Genomic DNA, 8,825 nt, shown 5'->3' with positions numbered 1-8,825 from the left:
TAAATCAGACTAACACACAAAAAACATCTTTTACTAATTTATTTCACACATTTCTTATAGTAATCAGTTATTTAACACTGTTAACTAAGAGTAAGAACTCACAATCTTCTGTCAGCTCTGTCATCTGAAATCTTTTTCTTTGTTGTTGTTGTTATTTTTTCTATTCTGTGGCAACATAAAAAATAGCTGTATTGAGACTTTTGACTGGGTTCATTCATCTTGTTCCAGGTCTGCCAGTACACATCAAAATCTGATAGAGAAATCGCTCAGTTTGCAGATGCCACTTCCTTAATTAAGTTAGACTGAAAGAGAAAAAGGATACAGAAGATGTAAACATGTCCTTCTGTTAAAGTTGCATTATATATTATCACATGTATAATAGTAGCTGACAGTGGTGGGAGCCTGAGCCAGGTGTTTCCATGTTCTTGGCCTCTTGACCAAAGAACTGAAAACAAGGGCCCAGAAACATCTGCAAAAGAAGCAAGAAGCCTCTACTCAGAGTGATGCAATACTGTAGATTACAAAGGGACCTACTATCAGGATTGACAGCAGGCTACATTTCAATAGCCCCAATTAATTGTTCGGGGATTTTTAAAAGTGGGATTCATGAAGAGTTTGATAATTAAGGGGTATGGCATGAACAGGATTTTTTTATTTCAAATGATATATTAGGTCATACATTGATTTTTCATATTATTCATTTCCCTTTCTAAATGCATCTGTTTTTAATCACACACACACACAGTTATGCATGGACATAAGACAGTAACCAGGGGATTCTCTTTACAAGTTTGCTAGTGGAAGCATCTTTACCTTACAGCACAGGCACACAAAACCAATGCAAACCAGATCTGTCCCTCTATTTCTCATACCCAAATACACTGGGAATATACTTGATTAGAAATGGTCTAAATTGTGTTGCTATCCAGGACAGGGAAACCGATCTTATTGCTTAGAGACTGTAATTGTAGCCTGATACAAGTTTCCAAAGATGCTAGGTGTGTTGTTTGGAGAGGAGTGTGTGTGCACAGTGCATGCAGGAGAAGGAATGAGGCTACCAAGGGTGTTATCACAGAGGGAGGTGTACATAACCCAAAACCAAGTGGGAGATATGGAGTACTAAATTCTCTCCTATGCTTGCCTGCCTTGATAATATATTAATATTAATGAGTACAATAATATATTATAACCTGCTTTATCACTAAGAAGATAGCTATAGTCACTAGAATATAGCAGTGAAGAAAACACAAATGTGAACAGAGTTGTATAAACTAGGCTGTATTTGCAAATTGTGGCTCTAGGGTTCCCCCAACAGAATCATTTCAGACCCTTAATTACAATGCAGGTTCCCATGGACTTTGGGAGCCCATTCTCTATGGAGGAATACTCTCTCAGCCTAGGTGCATGGGGGAGGGCCTAAGCCCTGCCCCAAGTGATGCCACAGACTTTGATGAACCTCCCTGAGTGGATAGGGGGTGATGGGATGGGGGTTAGGGGGAATGGGAGGACAGGAGGGAGAGGGAATTTGGATTGGTATGTAAAATAAGATTGTTTTAATGTAAATAAAAAACAAAGAAACAATGCAGGTTCCAAGAGTCACCATGAATACAAGGGCAAAGAACCTCTTTGGGATGACTGATACAATTTGCAATATTTAAGTTCCCTGAAGTTGCATATATACCTAATCTGATAAACACCTACATAGATGAGCATTCTGCTAATATGTCAATGAATGTAATGATGAAAAATGAGAGGGAGGGAGAAGGGGGGAGGTGAAGAGAGAGAAAATGTCTGCAAATGACTAGGAAGTTCATTCAACAACTCATACACATTTGATTTTTTTAATACACTCACTTCCCATGGATAAAATTCTTTGAAGACTGGAAATGTCGCAAGATAGTTATTAGAAAATCTTATGACTGTCTTAATTAGACTCAACGTATATCAGGCATAAGCTTGTCTACAGGTTTTCTTATAAAATTTCAAATAGAATAGCCAGCCTGTGAGACTCCAGGAATATTCTCAAATATTCTGATTCTCCAACCCTCTGAGTCTTCCATTAATAGACTGGACTACCAAGCAAAGACAGTGAATTCCTCTCCAGGTACTAACTTTACTACTATAATTGATGAGGGAAGTCCTTCTGTGTATGTCTCTCTTATTTGTTAATGAATAAAACACTATTGGCCAATAGGGAAGCAAGATAGGTGGGACTAGGAAAGAAGGAGGATTCTGGGAAATGTAGTAGAGAGTCGTCAAAATGTGATTCCAGGAAGATAGGATGCTAAGGCTGGTGTCCTTGGTAAGATAAGTCCTTATAAAATATGTAGATTAATGGTTATGGTTGATACTTAAGACAAAGATAGCAAATAAGTAATTCCTAGTCATTGGCCAGCAGCATTGTAACTAATATAAATCTCTGTGTGTTATTTGGGGCCCCTAATGTGGCAATGGAACTCAGGTGGCTGGAGGAAAGAGTTATCGTACCATATAATAACCTTGATTTGAAAAAACATGACTTGTGATTGACATCCAGACTGACAGAAAGGCTAGATGAAATTCAACAAATCCTTTGCAAACTACTATGTGCACAGTTGTGACTTCAAAACATAAATGATTATCAGAAAAATATTTACTCTAAAAATAGCCAAACAACCTTTTCCTTAGCAAAATTTGCTAATATCTAGTAGCGCAAACTCTTTTTGTTGTTGTCTTGAGATATAGTTTCACCTTGTAGCTCTGGCTGACCTAGAGCTTGCTATGTAGACAAGACTGACTTCAAACCTGTGACAATCACCCTGCATCTTTTTCCCAAGTGTTGGGATTGTAAGCATGTACTCTAACCAGAGCCAGTTATTTTTCTACTACAGGAAGAAGAGTGATGGATCTCATCTCAAAGGTTTCCAACCTCATCATGCACAAACTTGAAAAGTAATTTAGCTGAAATTTCATAAGTATACTATAACATGGTTCTATAAACCACACCATTAGTGCAGAGCCCTAGAGTTCAATGTGGCATAAATTGAAACAACATAGATGTGGGTGTCTGTACCTTTCAATGAGAAAAAATTTATCAGAGTGAGATAAGATTTTCTTCTGTGACTACCTTCGTGGCCAACTTTTCTGCCTTTCAGATCCTTACTTGGATAGCATCTGTGTCCCCCTTTTCTACAGGAACACTAGAGGTCTGCAAATGCAACAGTTTGTATGTAAATTTGAAGAAGTAAAAAGAGAAAGAAAAATCTCCCAATTAGACCCTCTTTACAGGATGATGGGTGAGGGTTACTTAAAGTGAAAAATTGTGACCTTTGTTTGAATAGCAAGGAACTCCTGCATGCTGTTGAGCAGGTCGTCATCTAAGGGCCATCACTTCTTCACATGAAGACAAGATGTGGTGTCAGAGCAGTAATGACTGATTGGTGATGTGCTTAGTAAGGTTTAAAAGCAAGTGTTTTGTTTTCATCCCCACACACACTGGTGATAGGTTCTGATTCCTTCTTTTCCTTCCTCCTCTGTGCTGCCATATTTTAGGAGTTCCCATGAACACAGAGGTTTTCCATTCTTCCCAGCCAAATATGTGGTGCTTTTCCATTCCATTGAGGTTAAGTGCTGTCAGAAACAAGTAAAAAGAGGAATGTTTGCTTTGTCCCACAGTCTTGAAGTCTCCAGTCCATGTCCATTTGGCCTGATTTCTTCAGGTCTAGGATGTGGCACCACAGCACAGAAGAGGAAGGTTCTAGGTGACTGAGACTCAAAGAGAAATAATATCAAAGTGGTGAATCCCCATTGAATAACACACCTCCAAAGATCTGACTTCCCATTAGTCCTGACCCATTGGGGCTCCATCTCAAAAAATGTAATGGTTTATGATTAAAGATTTTTAACCATGGGATTCTGAGAGATGCTTTTCCAAACCACAGAATATAGTTATCTAGTTGAGAAATTATGAAACAGATAGCTTTAAAACTCCTTTATAGCAATCTACGTCAGTGGTAATTAAAAGACAATTGTCCCATTTAAAAACATAAAATTTAAATTCTAAAATATTTCAGTCAAGTTTGTAAATTGAAAATATAGAACAAGAAACAAGGTGAACGATAGAAACTATGGTTTTTTTTTGTAACAATGAGAATGCTTTTTAAAGAAGAGAAAACCACCATTCTTTCCCTTAATAAGAGTCTGGAATTTCAGCCACTGCCTCTCAGGAGACACCTGTAGATGGGTCTCCTTTGTTAAAGCTCTGGAAGAAGGATGGGGATTTATCTCAGGTGGTAGAGGGCTTGTCTAGAGGCCTGAAACCTTGATTTGAATCAGACTCTTAGCACTGTATAAGCAGACAAAGCAGCAATGGGGTAGGGAGATAAAGGTCACCCTTTGCTACACACCACCAGTTTCAGGTCTCTTTGGGCTATTTGAGACCCTGTGTCCAATGATGGGAGGGATCCGAAAATCTTAGCAGATAAATCACCATTGACATTTTCCATTGCCAGCCTTGATCACTGAATACATTTCATAGTTAAAAGTATTCCTTTTGGCATTTCCTCCATTCTTAAAGTTTATTTACTCTTTTATACAGATAATACCAGTGCCAAATGTTTTACACTATAGCGCAACTCTATGGAAAGAATGGAATATGGGGAAAAGGGTTTCCTGTGTTTGGTGCTGTCTATTTCCTCTCTACCAACACAGAATGTAGGAGATGGAAGCATGGAAGACACCAGTGATGGTGTGTTAGTACAACTGCCCTTGAATGGTTGATCATTTATAAGCTTTTGGTGATAAAATATGTTCTCAATACACTATTAAAAGCTCAGGATCCTGAATAGACATGCTCACTATCCTTCCAAGGAAACAGTAAGACCCGGTATCAAACTGCTATGGAATTATTTCATTTCCTTTCCTATTTTATGAGTTTGGAGCAACAGAAAGGTAAATGAAGTCTAGGACTTGTAGCAGAAACTTTAAAAGTTTTGCTCTCATTCAAATTTTACGTGTTCAGTCTTGCCATGGTCTTTATGTCAAAGCTCACTGAAGTGTCTGTCTGCATACAGGCATGAGAGATACTTCATCTATTTCTGTGAACTGGAAATCTAAAGTGTTCATGTATATTGAGAAGCTAGCAGAGAGAGAGAGAGAGAGGCAGAGAGACACTCAGAGAGGTGTTCAATACATAATTAACAAGAGTCAATATGCAGGAGCTCTGCTTTGAAGCAAATTAATACAGAAGTATTTCAAGGCAAGAAAGAGAAAAGATACCTAAAAGTTTTTTAGTGTAAGAGTGAACTTTGCTTTAAAGTATTGCTGAAGAACCCTTTTACATAATCAACATTATATCTTACTTGATATGGAAAAGAAATGACTTAGAGATTTACATGTGTCTTTGTTAAGCATAAAAACAAAAGGGTGTCTGTTCATAAACTTGGTTGAAACAGATATAATTGTTATCCAGTCTTTGTTTTATCAGCAGATTTTGTATATGTTCATACATATGATAAACGTGCAACTTCTGACAAGGTTACTCTAAACATTGTTCAGTATGATGGAGCCCAAGCCATGCAACAGCCCACAGTCTAGTGAGCGAGAGACAAAATTTAAACTTAGAATACAAGATGGATGATAGCAGATATGGTGATTCATAGAAGACATGACATTTTGTTTGTACCTGACAGATTCATTGTTTTAATTTGATTGGGGCTGAGATAGAGGATAGGCATTCTAAGTGGCTTGGAGGTTTGGGGTGTGTGATGCTTTTGCAGAGAGATGGGATTGCAATGGAAGACAGTATTATGCTTGTCTGCGTAGTTGAGGGCCTTGTGCTCTGTGATTACCAGTTGTATCTTAGTGTATTGGTCATCTATACAATTCAATGGTTTAAACTATATAGGCACAAGTGTGGACATTTTAAACTCCAGAGAAACATTCTGGTGGCTATGAACATGTTGCTTCAGAAAGAATGAACCAAGAGCAGTGATTCAACTTCAGGAATATTATAATGTGAGAAATTCCTACAGCACCCATAGATTTCTGCTCTCTTCCAGAAACTTAAATACTGGAATTACATCTTAAGAACCTACTTGGCCTGAATAACACGCATTTATAATCTCAGTTTTTTGCAGGTCAAGGCCTTCTGCTCCAATATCTTTCACAAGGCTATAACATAGATGACAGTCGGGCTATACTTTCATCTCAGGCTAGACTCGGAGGCAGAGATTTGTTTCTAAGGTCAGGTGGCTGAAAGCAGGGTGAAGTTTTCTGTGACTGTCCTTTGTTACATGGGCTTCTCTGTAATCAATGCTAGAGAAAGAACGAGCCTAATAGTCAAAGGAAAACTCCAATCTCCAGTGACAAAATTTGTGAGAAGTTGTCCCCTGTCACTTTTCCTTCTGTGGTTGCAGAATGATTCCCCTGATACCCACTGTCAAGATCAGGAGTACACAAGGGCTAGATATCAGGATAAGCAAAACTCAGGACTTACTCAGAGTTTATCAACCAACATCTCTTGTGACTCTGTTGCTCAAATGAGCTTCAAGATAATGAAATAGAGACTTTAGATTATGGAAAATTATCAAAAATGAAGCCTAAATGGTAGACCTCAAAAACATTGAGGAAATGTTACTTATAAAAGCTGGGTGATTATTTACATGAGGGCAAAAATGGTTGTAGAGCGTCACCTTTACTACAAGCTTTGAAACTGGTGAAGTGAAAAGTCATGCCAACATCCAAAACAGGGAGTAAAAAGCAAAGAAAAATAGTGCTTTAAAATGATAATAGATTTAATTTGTGATCTGCTGCTTTTAGGGTATTTATGAAATGTGCTCTACTAACTGGACAATCGGGACACAAAGGAAAAGTCTGCTTGACTTTGCCAAAACAAGGCTGTAAAGTCCTTCAAAATTTCTGCCTCATAGAAAAGTCTGCCAGATAGTCTAGGCCTGTAGGCCAAAGAAGGATGTTCCAATATTGCAGAGGAAACTTGGGTGACTTCCCAGGCAATCAAAGGTCTCTGTCATTTCTATAGCTTTGGAAGTTGCTTTCTCTGCACTTTCAGTTTACTCAGGTAGTATTACATCCTTCTGGGGTTCTTTGATGGAGTTGAAGACTAGATAGTTACAGTTACAGTTTTCCTTAATCATGATAGAAGCTAAATTAGGTACAGCCTTTGAACTCATCAGTGATTTCTCTTTATTTTCCCGAATGCAAAGGGATTGGATATTGCAATTCTAATTGTTACTTAATGACTATTCTTATTGTACATAGTTTAACTATGTTAAAGTTAAAACCCTTTCTTTTATTTAGACAAAAAGGGGAAATGTTGTGGAATATTTGTTTAAGTACGTATTACATTTGTTTGTGCTCCGTTTGTTTAATGATGTAAAGATGTGATGCTTTGCCTGCCAATGGCATCTGACTGGTCTAATAAAAAGCTGAATGGCCAGTAGCTAGGCAAGAAAGGGAAAAGCCAGGCTGGTAGGCAGAGAGAATAAGTAGGTGGAGGAATCTAGGTTCTAGGGGAGAAAATGAGAAGAGAGAGAAAATGAGGGGAAAAGAGAGGGAGAAACTCAGGGCAAGCCAGGCAACTGCCAGCCAGACAGACATGTAGTAAAATGCTACGCCCACGGCGGTCACGCCTGTGTAGCAGAAGATGCCACTAAGGCGGGTTAAGGCCGCTGGGTTGGGGTCTGTGCTCCCCGGAGATGAGCCCCAGGCGGTTCCCTGGTGATCATGATGCCCGATGAGTCAACTCGAAGCAGCTGTCATTGGTGCCACTGCAGCCTCTTCTTCCTTGTCTTTTTGTTCTGTGTATTTCTTGTGTCTTGCCAGCAAACTACACTGATGTTAAAGGAACATCTGAGGACATGCTAAACTCTGTCCCACCGTTTATTAAAGCTTTTGCTGAAGTGGCCAGTTTAGGGAATAGATGGGTGAATCATGAGGGAAAAAGACAGCTTTAGAAAGACTTTCCTTTCTTAAAAAGAATAGCTAGATCTAGAAAGCCCTGGTGTAGATGGGATAAAAAAGAGAGAAAAGAAGTATTAGAAAGCATGAAGCCAACATTAAAATACTGAGTGACTTTATAGAAAGGGTTTGGTAGACTTCATGATGTAGAAGAACTTTATGAGGCTTATTTTACAGAAGACTTAGACTCTGAGGTCTAAAGATATCTAGGGCCAGAAAATCAGGAAATGGGTAAGAGACGTGGTTGGTGGTATGAGACAGATTTTGGAGAACTCTTAGATCATGTCTTTGGGCAATGACCACAATCTGAAAGCTGAGAATAGATCATCTATAAACAATTTTGCTGTTCTTTTTCTTTCTGTTGTATGATCTGGTGATGTAGCCCCCTTGCCAAGTTCCCTGATCCCCCTTGCCAAGTTCCCTGATTGTAACAGTATATAAGCATTGCTTGAGATGAAGTAAAATTGCAGCAGCATATTCAACTACATTGAGTGTGTCTGTCTGTCATTTCCTCGCCGATTCCTGATTTCTCCTTGAGCCTTCTCCCTTGTTCCCCTCGGTCGATGGTCTCCACGAGAGGCGGTCCGTGGCAGTAAAATACACAGAATGAAAGAAAAGTAAAAAACCTGAGGCAAAATGTAGATGAAGAGAAACAGGATAAATTAAGTTTTAAGAGCTAGGGGGAGTAGCATAAGATAAGGCTGAGCATTCATAACCAATAATAAATCTCCATGTCATGATTTGGGAGCTTGTTGGAGGCCCAAAGAGAAAGCACTACAATAATCTAAAAGCCAGAAAGAAAGATGGCAGTGCAAACTTGTGAGGCCACTTTGGAAATGACTATGGCAGTTTCTCAGGAAAATAGGTAT

This window comes from Cricetulus griseus (assembly GCF_003668045.3).
Source record: "Cricetulus griseus strain 17A/GY chromosome 1 unlocalized genomic scaffold, alternate assembly CriGri-PICRH-1.0 chr1_0, whole genome shotgun sequence".
Taxonomy (NCBI): Eukaryota; Metazoa; Chordata; class Mammalia; order Rodentia; family Cricetidae; genus Cricetulus; species Cricetulus griseus.
This window is presented reverse-complemented; position numbering follows the sequence as displayed.